This window comes from Ambystoma mexicanum, chromosome 5q, assembly GCF_040938575.1.
Source record: "Ambystoma mexicanum isolate Mex_15411 chromosome 5q, UKY_AmexF1_1, whole genome shotgun sequence".
Lineage (NCBI taxonomy): Eukaryota > Metazoa > Chordata > Amphibia > Caudata > Ambystomatidae > Ambystoma > Ambystoma mexicanum.
Genome location: NC_090933.1, coordinates 1,154,666,415 through 1,154,680,425, shown reverse-complemented (window position 1 = coordinate 1,154,680,425; position 14,011 = coordinate 1,154,666,415). Strand labels below are relative to the sequence as shown.

The 14,011-nt window shown below is 46.6% G+C and overlaps 1 protein-coding gene across 3 annotated transcripts in view; it reads left to right on the top strand.

Moving 5' to 3' along the window:
- ZFAT (zinc finger and AT-hook domain containing) overlaps positions 1 to 14,011 on the top strand; it is a 1,636,156-nt gene that overhangs the window by 281,553 nt on the left and 1,340,592 nt on the right. The window lies entirely within an intron of this gene.

Genomic DNA, 14,011 nt, shown 5'->3' with positions numbered 1-14,011 from the left:
CCCATCATGAACTTGCGCGGGTTGAACAGACTCCTCAGGAAGGACAAGTTCTAGATGGTTACTCTCTCTTAAGTCCTCTAGGCCCTTCAACTTCAGGACTGGTTGGTGTCTCTCGACCTCAAAGTTGCTTATTTTCATGTGGCGATCCATCCAAAGCACAAGAAGTACCTGAGGTTCGCGGTTGGCGACTCGCACTTTCAGTTTCGGGTCCTGCCGTTTTGATTGACCTCCGCCCCGAGGGTCTTCACCAAGCTCATGGTAGTGGTGGCAGCGCATCTCAGGAAAGGGGGGATTCACGTCTACCCCTACCTGGACGATTGGTTGATCAGGGCGCGCTCTCCCGAGTAAGTCCTGGATCATCTGTCAGTCACCTGCCACTCCCTCCACAAGCTGGGCTTCTCCGTCAACTTAAAGAAGTCCCATTTGACACCAACTCAGAGGCTCCAGTACATCAGAGCAGTGCTCGACACGTACCTGGGGCAGTGTTTTCCTCCCCAGGTGAGGGCTCATCACATTCAGCAGATGGTGCACAAGTTTCAGCTTGCCCAGAGTCTCCCAGCGTTCGAGTTCTTGAGATTGCTCGGCCTCATGGCATCCTATATTCTTCTGGTGCCAGAGGCCAGGTTGCGGAAGAGATCTTTGCAATGGGCACTCAAGGTCCAGTGGTCTCAGTCCTCCAGCAGGATGTCGGACCCTGTTCAGGTCCCGTCCTCGGTCACCCAGGACCTTCTGTGGTGGGCCATTGAAGGCAATCTGATGAAGGGGGCTCCTTTTTGGCTACCCTGGCCAGAGGTGACGATCGTGACGGACGCATCCCTCACAGGATGGGGAGCTCATGCCAACGAGTTGACAGTCAGCGGTCGTTGGTCTCTGTCGGAGTCCAGACTCCATATCAATCTGTTGGAGCTGAGGCCCGTCAGGCTTGCCCTGAAGGCTTTTCTGCCGACTGTGCGAGGAAAGAATGTCCTGATCCTGACGGACAACACAGTGGCCATGCACTACCTCAACAAAAAGGGGGGGGGGCAGGGTCACTCCCTCTGTGCAGGGAGCCGATGCAGCTCTGGTTCTGGGCAATCCAGCAGGAAGTTTCGATCTCGGCAATTCATCTGGCCGGAGACGAAAACAAGACGGCGAACGCTCTGAGCATGCAGAGTGCGATCTCTCACGAGTGTGAGTTGGCTCAGGAGATTCTCCTGGAGATCTTCGCCCTTTGGGGGACCCCTCAAGTGGATCTCTTTGCCTCCATTGTCAACCAGAAGTGAGAAAGGTTCTGTTCGTGGGAATTTCCTCCAAAGGGAGCCTTAGGAGACGCATTCCTGGTGGAGTGGTCTTTCCCACTGCTGTACGCGTTTCCTCCAGTCCCCGTCATCCCGCAAGTGCTGCGGAGGTTACAAATGTTCGGTTCCCGGATGACCCTCATTGCTTCGGCGTGGGCCCGGAGGAAGTGGTACCCAGACCTTCTCGACTTGTCCATCTGCCCTCCACGTTGTCTTCCCTACTGAGACGACCGAGACGATCTGCTCTCACGGGAGAGGTGGGGGTCAGGTTCTCCATCCAGAGGTCAGATCCCTCAACCTTCACGCTTGGTTTCTGAAAGGTTGAGGTATAAGGATTGGGACTTCCCTGAAGACGTGATGGAGGTGTTGCTTTCGGCCAGAAGGCCCACAACTAAGTCCCTGTACTGTTGCCGTTGCCGAAAGCTCTGCGACTGGTGCAGGGTTAAGAATATGGATCCTTTTGCATGTGACATTCCTGTGGTTCTGTCTTTTTTGCTTTCGTTAGCCCACAGGGGCTTGCAAGTGGGTACGCTTAAAGGTTACCTGGCGGCACTGTCCATACTTAAGCGCTCGTCTGAAGAAAGTTTTTATTTTAAAATTCCTTTAATTTCTCAGTTTCGAAAAGGGCTCTCTAATGTGTTCCCTCTGTCACCTTTCCAGGTGCCCAGTTGGGATTTGAACCTTGTCCTCAAGTTTCTGATGGGTGCTCAGTTTGAGCCTTTGCATTCATGCCCTTTGAGACTGTTAACTCTTAAAGCTGTATTTTTGTTTGCGGTCACTTCCGCTCGCAGAGTGAGTGAGTTACAGGCACTTTCAGTTAAGCCACCCTTCACTATATTTCAGAAGGACAGGGTTGTCCTTAGAGTTCGTCCCTCCTTTCTTCTGAAGGTGGTGTCGGAATTTCATTTAGACCAGAAGGTTGTTCTTCCGGCATTTCATTCTCCTCCACATCCTGGTAAGGAAGAGAAGAGGCTCCATAGGCTCGATTCTAGGAGAGCTTTAAGCTTTTATATTTCACGCATGTCCCGGGTCAGAGTGGACGATCAATTCTTCATTGGTTACGCTGGAAAGCGTTTGGGACAAGCTGTTACTAAGCAGACTTTGTCTCGCTGGATTATTCTGGCTATTTCTGAGTGTTACCGCTTGGCGGGTAAGGACCCACCGGTCGGCTTGCAGGCCCATTCTACCAGGGGTAGGGCTGCCTCTACTGCCCTACAGCGGGGTGTTCCTATTCGTAACATCTGTGACGCAGCCACATGGGTTTCGGTCCATACTTTTGTACGTCACTACTCCCTTGATTCCATCCGTGGGCAGGATCTGGCCTTTGGCAAGGCGGTCCTTTGCTCCGCAATTTGATTGGGCATTCTAAATTTCTTTTGCTAAATTCTTTTCCCACCTCCTTGCATTGGTACTGCTTTGGGAGTCTGTCATAGATATGGAATACTTCGGAGGACCCAATCCCCTCGAAGAACAAGTTACTCTCTTACCTGGTAACATTCTTTCGATGGGATGGTCCGACGACGTATTCCATATCGCTCCCTCCCTCCCTCCCTGCCTTCCCCGCTACAGAATTTCTTATGCGATTGCAGCTTACGTTTCCGCAAGGCTTTGTGTGGTCAGACTGGCAGAAGACTGGTGCCACACATTCTGGGGAAAAAACTGCAACTGAGGCTACGGGCGTTGTGCGTCCTACTTATAACATCCAGTGACGTCGGCCGTCGGAGGAGGTCCTCGAGGGTGGCGCATCGACGCAGGACGCAGATGCCGAAAGATTTTCCAAAGCCGCACAGCTGTGGTGATTACTGTCATAGATATGGAATACGTCGTCGGAACATCCCATCGAAAGAACGTTACCAGGTAAGAGAGTAACTTGTTCATCTCTTCTCAAATCTCATTCATTCATCATTCTTTCATATTTTTACTATTACTCAACATGTTTCATTCCTCTCTCTCATATAATAATAATAATTACTCAGGAATTTCTTCAGGGGGACACTACTATGATTTCCACAATTTTTGTTGGTCTAGAGTAACCATCCATTGGTTTGTCTTCAGGTACTGCTTTCTTTGAAACTTCTGCTTCTAAACCTATGTCAATTTGGGTTCCTTAAAAGATCTTGTGTTGATCTGCAATCACTGTATTCCACTTCCTCTGGTGGTTTTTGGCCAACAGTTCCCTAAAAAATGACACGGAGACGGTTTTAATTGACTGCTCTTTCTCAAGACATTGTTAATGCTCTCTATGTCAACACATTAATTGTACATGGGTAGTTATTTTCCCATTTGCTTTTCTTGGCTTTTCACTAATTGCAAATATGCACATTTACCTACTGAGGGTATCTTTTTGTAGCTAGGAGTATGAGACTCTTTTCATTGTGAAACAATGTCTCACCCGGTTTTAACACGGATTCCCTGTTACGTTTTTGTTAATGATTTAGCCTTTTCTGGGGTTTCCCCCCCTTTTTTTTTCTTTTCTCTAATGCTCTTATTGTTCAGTTAGATATGGTGGACAAAAAAGAGACCGCAAAAACGAGCTATTTAGAAAAACTGATTATCTCATGAATGGTGCTTGTTTTCTAAATATTTTTAGACATTCAAGTTGTGCGTGCTTCACAACACATCCTCTGTGACCCCGACTGTTTACACACTAACTGGTTGAGGCTATGTGCTTTCACTTTCCGCTTTGATCCGAATGCTGTCTCATCTGGTTTTTGACAGGAATTCCTGCTGCGTTATTAGTGGTTTGACCGTATGATTGTTCAATTAGCTCTAGGGGAAAAGGAAAAAGGACGAGCTGTTCAGAAGGACTGGGCATTCCGTGAATATTACTTGTTTCCTATGTTTTTTTTAACCACCTTTTTTGTTCGTGGCTCACAAGAGCTACTCTAGGGCCCTAACTATTTACACACTTACCGGCGGTAGCCGTGTGCTTTCACCTTCCGCTTTCGTCCTTAAGTCGCCTGTTGACTATAGTTCTTTCTGCGTCTCTGCTTTAATTCTGTTTCCCACCTAGTTCTGCAATCCGAGGCACATATAATTAATGATCGTGTTTTGGTAGATTATTGCTCAAGTTCTCATCTCGACATGCATTCCCCTCTCTCTTCTTACCATTTATTCATCGCTTTATTTTGCAAAATGTGGAGTTTGGCCAGGTTTGTGTTAGAGGACTATGACAATAGTATGTTACAATAGTCTAATTTAGACAGGATGAGCACACAGACGAGCATGATGCAGTTTTGCGGGGTCAGGAATTGGCGGCTTAACGCAATAAGTTTGGAAGTATAATGATGATAACGAATTAACATGTTTGGTCATTGTTAGATTAGTATCTAAATGGACGCCTAGCGTTTTGGCCTGCTTAAGGATAGGGATAGGCGTTCCATCAATGGTGATGTAGGAGTAATCAGAGTGCAGAGATTTGATTTTGGCGGGTGAGCCCACAATGAGTATATCAGTCTTTTCATCGTTCAGACATAGACTATTATTAGCCATCCAGTTTTGGATTATGACATTCATTTTGTGTATAGTGATTGTGTCTTGCTCATGGTTGCCGGTGATGGGGATGAGTATCTGATTGTCATCCGCGAAATTCGTGTAGATGACACCCATGGCGTCAAGGGCAGCAAATAGCAATTTAGTGTAGGTATTATAGCAGGTAGGCGAAAGGCATGACCCTTGTGGTACTCCTTTGGGGACTAAAATGGGGTCCGCCGCTACCTTGCCTAGGGCAACGCTTGAGGTTGGTTCTGCAAGGAAGGATTTGACCCAGAGGGTGGCTTCATGAGAGAATTTGAAATTGTCGAACAGAGTATTACATAGTTTGTCATGGTCCACCAGCTAAAAAGCGGCTGATAGATCTAGTAAGAGTAGGATACACAAGTTATCAGAGTCTCCTATGGAGTCCATTTGGATTTTAAGGTCCAATCGTGCCATTTCGGTACTATGACTAGGCTGGAAACCGGAATGTCTGGCACCTTAGAGATGGTTTTGTTCAAGATGGTTTTGTATTTGAGAGTAAGCAATTCTGTCAGTTATTTTCAGCAAAAAAGGGACTGTTATAGGGCGGTAATTTATAGGTACTGTGGGGTCTAGCAAAGGTTTTTTGTGGAGAGGGGTGACCCATGCTTCTTTGATGCTAGCTGGGACAGCATTGGTGCAAATAGAGGCATTGACCCAGTTAGTAATGATCAGTGCTAACATCGGTGCACAGAGTTTAACCAGGTGGGCGGGGAAGCAGTCTCCTTTACAATTAGATGGTTTTAGCCTGTCTATGGTATCTACCACCTGGTCCTGGCTGACCTGTGAGAATTTGAATTGAGTTACTGAGTTTTCGTGATCAGTGTCCAAGAGTGAGGGAGGTAAGCTTTTGCTGTCTAGTAGTTTTCTCTTGGCTAGGATTTTGTTTGCAGCTAGTGCATTTTGTATAGTGGTGCACCAAGCTTTACTCGTATAAGTAGGAGTGGTTGACGGCCTAGGGTTTTCCAATTCTTTGAGAATGATAAAGAGTTCTTTGGAATTCGAGGATGCATTATTTATACAGGTGTTTAAGGAGTTAGCTTTGTGTGCTATAATAGCGGATTAGTAGAGTTTGTTTGCTGCTAGGAATGTTTTGGCTGAATCGATAAGGGGGGATTTTCTGTGAATATGTTCTAGATCTCTTTTGTTTCACCGTAGTTCTACAAGTTCCTAATTGAACCAGAAGTTGGAACGTTTGGCTGACCTGGGAATTTTAGTTTTAAGCTGAGCTAATGCGTCTGTAGTAGTTTTGAGGCAGTTGTGATAGGTATTGGCAAGGCCGCTAGGGTTTGAGTTAGCATAGGATTGGGCTGCGAGTGCCTCTACCAGTACTGGGGTGAGGTTTTCTATCACGAGGTTGCGTGTGTTTATTATTTCGATAGGATTGAGAGTTGTGGAGAGGAGGGAGAGTTTTTCTTGTGGTGTAATTTTAAAGCAGATTAGGTGGTGGTCAGCCCAGTTAATTGCCATGTTGGAATCAATAGAAAGGCAGACGTTTAACGTCAGCATCCAGTCTAATGGTCTGCCCTTTTCTTCAGTGGGTGAGGTTACTTGCTGAGAGAAATTCATATCCATAAGAGCTGCCATTGCCATTTGATGATTGCCTCTTGGCAAGTAAGGAATGTGTGCTGTCTGTATGTATAGAATTAAGGTGGCAAATTACTATTTATAGTTGGTTAGTAGCTTGCAACTTGACATTTTCCCCCCTGATATACCCTATACTTTCATGTGTCCATCTCGGCCTTGAGGCCTTGCTCTCGACTCATAAATATGTTCACACTCACTCTCCAAAACAAGGTCCTCTTACTGTATATGTATTCTCTGTAACTAGCTCCCATTGTTACACTTCTTCCTGTTGATCGTTTTGTCACCGATGGCTCTATCCTTCTCTGCTCACAATCTGAGTGTGACTGTTAGGAATGCAATTGCAAGGGTGTAAAATGCTGTAGTATTGTGATTTGCAGAAATAAAATGATGCAGATAATTCAGTTTCTGAAAGTGGGATCTGCTAATCAGACCCCACTTTGTTAATGCTCCATGCCAAAACGTGTAATGCAACCATGTTACCTTGCTTTGACAGTTTGCTGACAAATCCAGCTGCTGCCGTCCAGTGGTGGCAGGACAGGTTCAGAGGTCATGTGCGTTCCTGAACTGCTGGTGTAACACAAAGTTCCAATGGGTAGAGGTGGCTTTTTAATCGTCTGCACCTCTGGCTCATAACATAATAATTGTGTACCCCACCCACCTGGTGGCATGTTTAAATATAAATGTAAGCCATGTCCAGTTATGCCATGGTGCTACTGGGATCACACAATTATAAAGTCACAAGCATTTGGATGTCCTGTATCAGTGTCAGCTTGTTGAAGTGATTGTCAGGACCAGGCTGCTTTGTATTACCTGTCAGGCCTAGGTTTACCCACAACGACCATGTGGGACCTACCCAGGATGCTTCTCTTTTGATCACCCTGAGTAAGGTAAATTCCAGGAGAAAGGAACCCTCCCTGCGAGGTCTCATGTGAACCAGTGCTTCCAAGACAGTCCTGATATGACAAAGGCCCTCTCACACCAGGGTTCTGATCATTGGAGTGCTTTTGAAGTCGTCAGAGAGAGGAATAGGGTGGAGGTAGAGTAGCGCAGAGGAGAAATTTAGCCAAGAAAGGGGTTCCTCCATTTTTGATTTTACTAGATCTTCCTAAACGTCCTGCCTCCTCCCCCTTTCTGCTGACCAGGCATTCTGTCAGGAGCGCACAGGGCAGTAGATATGGCGGAGTACACACTGTGGTTTTGGGCCGGCTTGGGCGGGTAACAGAGCCTATAACAGAACATGGGTAAGTACCAGGTTACTCTTTGTGGAGACAGGTAGTCACAGGAACCATAGGGTTAGGAACAGACTGAAAGCAAAGTGACACAGAGAGAAAGAGAAGGCACGCATATATACAGGTTAACATGGATTGATCAGAATAAATGGTGTTCTGGAATATGATAAGGGGTCTTCAGGGAGATTAGGGAAAGCCCTTGGGATCAGTCCCAGCAGATTACTCTTAACAACAATCCTTCAGACGTCATACGTAGAACGGGCTGATGAAATGGATGTACTCAGTATAAAGGTAAAGATGAAGACCATATACTGAGACAGGTGAGACTCCACAACCTAGACTAAGGCAACAGAAATCACAGCAAAACAAGGTCTTGAAGAAAGTGGGAAAGGCAGCACAAAATACCTTCAGAAAAAGGGATTGGCTTCAACATCAAAAAGTACAGAAGCTGGAAAGCAGCTACATCAAGTAGGATCTAGTAGCCAAAACAAGGTAGCATGAAAAGGTTAAAAAAATACGTCAAGGAGGAACTCCCGGTAAAGGTAGTTAATAGAACACTTGCTAATCCTCAAAGTGAGCTTATGAAGCCCCATCTGCCACAAGCCCAACAGGTTGGAGCCATTTGTAGTCTGGACAGGCTTCACTAGCTTGCAGCAGTGGATTGTAATTAAAGCCTCTACCTCTTTTGGTAGCTTAGTGTGCAGGAGCTTGTAATGGGAGAGTGCAATCAGGGTCTATTACAGCTTGAAGCAGCTAGCTTGTTGCAAGTGAGTGTATTTAGTATGCCTCCCCGTGTGACAAGTCTCTCCCCTTCTCACCTGCTTTTGTTGTTTACTTGCGACCTTCTGTGATGTCTTTCTCACGGTCCGGGATTTGTACAAACCCGAACACTGGTCCTCGGATTCCAGCGTGAGGTTCGTTATCCAACTTCCGGGAGCATTCAGAAGTCCAGGGTGGATACCAGGAAGGAATGAAGTTTGCACTCGGAGGCACGGAACGCCGTGACCCAAGCGCGGAAGAAAATCCAGGAAGATCAGAGGTAAGGTAGAGGAATGGAAGGAAGGAGGGGGGATTCAAGGAACTGGGAACCAGGAATCAAAAGAGAGCCCCGAGCGAACTCCAGCAACACACGTCCGACTACAGCGAGCGGTAGCGTTGAGACACGCAGAGCCGCTGTGGTGTCTGTTTTGTGGAGCGTAGAGACTGGCCAGGAGCATTCCATTTCGAGCAGCCATGTTGGAAGGATCACTGTATTCAATCCCCTATGGGTCAGGAACCAGGAAGTCCAGAAGGGACGCAGACGACAGTTCATGACAGTATGCCTCCTCTGAAACTCAGCTCCTCCGGGCTTGCCCGGATGGATAAGATGGAATCTTCAAACCAGCCTGGGGGCATTTATGTTTGCCATGGGTTCCCAGGTGCGCTCACTGGGAGGGTATCCCTTCCATTCGACCAAATATTGTAGTTGACCATGTCGGTACCTAGAGTCACAGATTCTGGAAACCTCGTATTCGAGTTGGTCATTTACAATCACTGGGGTAGATTTTGGAGATGTTCGAGATGACTGAAGATATGGTTTTAACAGTGAGGTGTGGAAGACTGGATGGATTCTTTTCCAGGATTCTGGTAGTCGGAGTCGAAAGGCCACTGGATTAACGATTTCTTGTATAGAAAAGGGTCCGTAATACAGATGTCGAGGAAGTAGCTTCGAGGATAACCAGACTTTATCGCCTACTGAGTAGGAAGGTCCAGGTCTTCTTTTGGAGTCAGCATAATGTTTAACGTCTCTTCAGGCTTTTTCTAAGTGTTCCTTTGCTTCTTTGTGTATGGTAATAAGGGTTTCAATCCAGGAATCTACCGCAGGAACTGGGGTAGGGTGTGGGAGAACGGAGGGTAGAACTGAAGGATTAAATCCTTGCCTACAGAAGAAGGGACTGGTTTTGATAGCTGAATGATCCGAATTGTTATAAGCAAATTCGGCCACAGGTATTAAGAGTGACCAATCATCTTGGACCTTGGTAGCGAAGCAACAAAGGTTTTGTTCCAGAGTTTGGTTTACACGTTCAGTGTCTCCATTGGTCTGTGGGTGATAGCCTGAAGACAAGGCACGTTGGATTCCCAGTATACAACATAATTGCTTCCAGAACTGAGATATGTACTGGGGTCCTCGGTCAGAAATGATCTTGGAGGGTAGCCCATGAAGCCGGAATATGTGTTCTAGGAAGATTCCGGCAAGGTCAGATGAGGATGGCAGTTTGTATAAAGGTGTAAAATGAGCCATATGAGTAAACAAATCAATAGTAACCATGATAGTTGTGTAGCCCCTGGAGGATGGTAGTGCCACGATAAAATCTGTGGCGATGATTTCCGAGGGTCTTGTTGGTATTGCTGGTTGGAGCAGGAGGCCTGCCGGTTTCTTATTGTCATGTTTGTTCTGATTGCAGACTGCACATTTCTGGATATGGATCCTGATATCATCCTTCATCTTCGGCCACCAAAACTGTCTTTGTATTAGATGGAGGGTGTTGGTGATGCCACAGTGTCCTGAATGAAAGTTATCATGACATAGGCTTGTAATCTTTTGTCTCAGTCCAGGAGTGGGAATGACCAACCGATTGTCCTTGAATAGATATACGTCCTTTGTTTTGAGATTCCATCTATTGTTTCTCTTAAACTCCTTCCAGGTTTCAGAGGATTGAGTTTGAATTTGAATAGTCTCCAGGAGGGTGAGTGCTTGAGCAACAAATATTGTGTGGGGAAACATCTTTGGGAAGGTCCGATCTTCAAGGGTTTCGTAATCAGGATGTCTGGATAGGGCATCGGCTATAATGTTACGTGTTCCAGGGACATGATGGATTTGAAACTGGTATTGAGCAAAAAAGAAGGCCCAACAGGCTTGACGACTGTTTCTACATTCTAGAGATTGTAGGACTTGAATATTCAGAAGGTCCTTGCGAACTTGTTCTGGGTGTTTAGCTCCCAGGAGGAGATGACGCCAGTCAGTGAAAGCTTGACGGATGGCTAGTAATTCCTTTTCCAAAATGGAGTAATGGGTTTCACTGGGAGTCAAGGTGCGAGAAAGAGAGGCGATGGGGTGTTCTAACTTGTCATCCCACTCTTGCTTTAGGACTGCCTCAATGGCGTAGTTAGAAGCATCAGTTTCTACAAGAAAGGGCCGATCAATGTCAGGTTGAGCTAGGATGGGGGCTTGTGTGAACTCCGACTTCAACTGTTGGAACGCCGTATCTTGGGCTGAGGTCCACTGGAAGGGGGTATCCTTCTTTAACAATGTAACGATAGGATGTACAATCTCTGAAAAGGTTGGTATACATTTCCGATAGAAGTTAGCAAGCCCCAGGACGGATTGAATTTGTTTCACAGTAGTTGGAACGGGCCAGGACAAAATGCAATCTACCTTCGGGGAGTCCATTCCAATTCCCTTTGGGCTGAGAACGAATCTGAGGTAGTGAACAGTTTATATATGGAAAAGGCACTTCTCGGGCTTGGCCAGGAGCTTATGTTCACGTAGACGTTGTAAGACTGCCTTTACGTGCTCTTCATGTTTTAGATGGTCCTTGGAGTATATCAATATATCGTTCAGATATACAATGACGAAGATGAACAGCATATCAGAGAACATTTGGTCCATCAAATGTTGGAATACCGCTGGGGCATTAGCAAGTCCAAAGGGGATAACAAGGTATTCAAAATGGCCAAAGGGGGTTCTAAAGGCTGTTTTCCATTTGTCACCTTCCTTTATACGAATAAGATGGTAGGCACCCCTTAGATCTAGTTTTGTGAAGACCACTGAACCTCTGACTGCTTCCAGGATATCCGAGATGAGAGGCAATGGGTAGCGGTCCTTGAGAGTTCACTGGTTAAGGCCACGGTAGTCTAGACATGGTCTGTGCTCCTTGGTGTCTTTCTTGGGAACAAAGAACAATGAAGCACCCGCTGGGGATTTAAATGGTCGTATGGTGCCGTTTTCCAGGTTAGTATCCAGGTATTCCCGGAAGGCCCCTTTTTCAGGTTCTGATAATATAAACATCCTGCTGAAAGAAATCACTGCTGAAGGTACAGTATCAATGGCGCAATCCTCTGGTCTGTGAGGAGGGAGAGCTTGAACTATAGCAGTCGAAAATACATCAGAAAAGGCTTGGTAGGCCCTGGGAATCCGGATGATGTTGGAGACGGTGACTGGATTTTGCTGACTCTCTTGCAAGTCTTCAGAAGACTTTGGTAAGGAATCTAGGGATAAGAAGTGAGACATACAGTGTTCAGATACAAGGAACAGGGAGCCTGCTGCCCAATTGATGTAGGGGTTTGCCTTTGTAACCAGGGCATTCCTAGAACCATCGGATAATGGGCTGATTTTATAATGTCAAATTTGATCCTCGCTCGATGTCGGTTTATAGAGAGTAGTATCTCTTTAGTCTGAAGGGTTATGGGTCCTGAAGACAGAGGTCTCCCATCAATAGCCTCTACAGGTTGCATTGTTCCTCGAATTTCATGTGGAATGTTGTGAGCAGTGACCCAATCATGATCTAGGAATACCCCCATGGCTTCGCAATCTACTAATGCCAGGATGGGGTAGGATTCTTTCTTGGAAGGCAATAGAAAGGCCTGTAGAACCACAAGATTTTGTCCAGGAGAGTTCAAGGATGGAATTGATGTGGAGCAAACATCTCTCTCCCGAAACTGTGCCCCTTCTGTGATTGGGAGCTGGCGTTTCCCGAATGCCGTGAAGGAGCAATAGGGCATTCTCTCACGAGGTGTTTATCGGATGCGCAATAAATGCACAGACCAGTGTAAATCCGTCGCATCCTCTCTTGTGGGGTAATGGGTCAGCAGAAGGCCCCCAGTTGCATGGGTTCTGGGTCCGGGTTTGGAGAAACTGTAGCCTCAGATCTAGACGAGTGTTCTGTGGTGGCCTTTTGGAAAGTCGATTTAGGCTTCTTTTTCTCCGCTTTTCTTTCTTGGATTCAGAAGTCTATTTGCAAGGAAAGGTCCATGAGAGCCTGGAAGGAGCTTGGGGGAGCTATCCTAGCTAACCCATCCTTTATTTCTTCATTCAGACCTATTCAGAAGAGCGTGAAGCTGGCTTCTTGAGACCAATCTGCTTCCTCCACGAGCTGTTTAAAATGGGTCACAAAGTGAGCATATCCTGGGATCCTTGTTGAAATTCGAGCTGTCTTTCTTGGGCACTGTACACCTGTTCTGGGTGATCAAACATGGTCTTTAGAGCATCCACAAACCCATCATAATCATCCAGGAGGGCGTCGCCCGAATTGACTAGGGGGGTTGCCCAGGTCAAGGCATTTCCAGTGAGGTGTGATATCATAAAGCCCACCTTTGCTCTAGGAGTGGAGAAGTAGTAGGGCTTGAAGGTGAAGTGCACTAAACATGAATCAAGGAAAGCACAGAGTGTCTTGGAAGAACCATCATACTTGTCCACTACTTCTCCCAATAACGCGCTTTCTTTAGTTGCAGAGTCACGTGACAAAACTAGCTGTTTTAATGCGGCATTCTCAGCCTTAAGGTTCTGTACCTCCGTGGTTAGTTCCTGCATGCCTCGCATGATGTCTTGAACAGCGGCTTCCATCTCTGTATCGTGTTTTAGGCGTCTCAATCTGTCACAAGTCTCACCCCTTCTCACCTGCTTTTGTTGTTTGCTTGCGACCTTCTGTGATGTCTTATTTCTCACGGTCCAGGATTTGTACAAACCCGAACGCTGGTCCTCGGATTCCAGCGTGAGGTTCGCTATCCAACTTCCGGGAGCGTTCAGAAGTCCAGGGTGGATACCAGGAAGGAATGAAGCTTGCACTCGGAGGCCCGGAACGCCGTGACCCGAGCGCAGAAGAAAATCCAGGAAGATCAGAGGTAAGGTAGAGGAATGGGAAGAACGAGGGGGGATTTAAGGAACTGGGAACCAGGAATCAGAAGAGAGCCTCGAGCGAACTCCGGCAACACACGTCCGACTACAGCAAGCGGTAGCGTTGAGACGCGCAGAGCCTCGGTGGCGTGTCTGTTTTGTAGAGCGTGGAGCATAGAGACTGGCCAGGAGCATTCCGTTTCGAGCTGCCATGTTGGAAGGATCACTGTATTCAATCCCCTATTGGTCAGGGACTAGGAAGTCCAGAAGGGACGCAGACGACGGTTAATGACACCCCGGCCCTTTGCCTCTTGGACATCTACCAGAATGCATCAGCTGTTTTAACCCAATACCTGGAATGGAACATGAAAGTAGTTTAGTCCAAACCTGCAGCAGTAAAACAGGTAAATGAATGCCATAATCGTTTGTGGGTTTTAACCTGTTAGTAATGCTTTGAACAAATTCTATGAATGGGTTAATACAGTGGTACTGGGTAGCAAGCGGGTAGATTCCTAACACTCAGGATATGA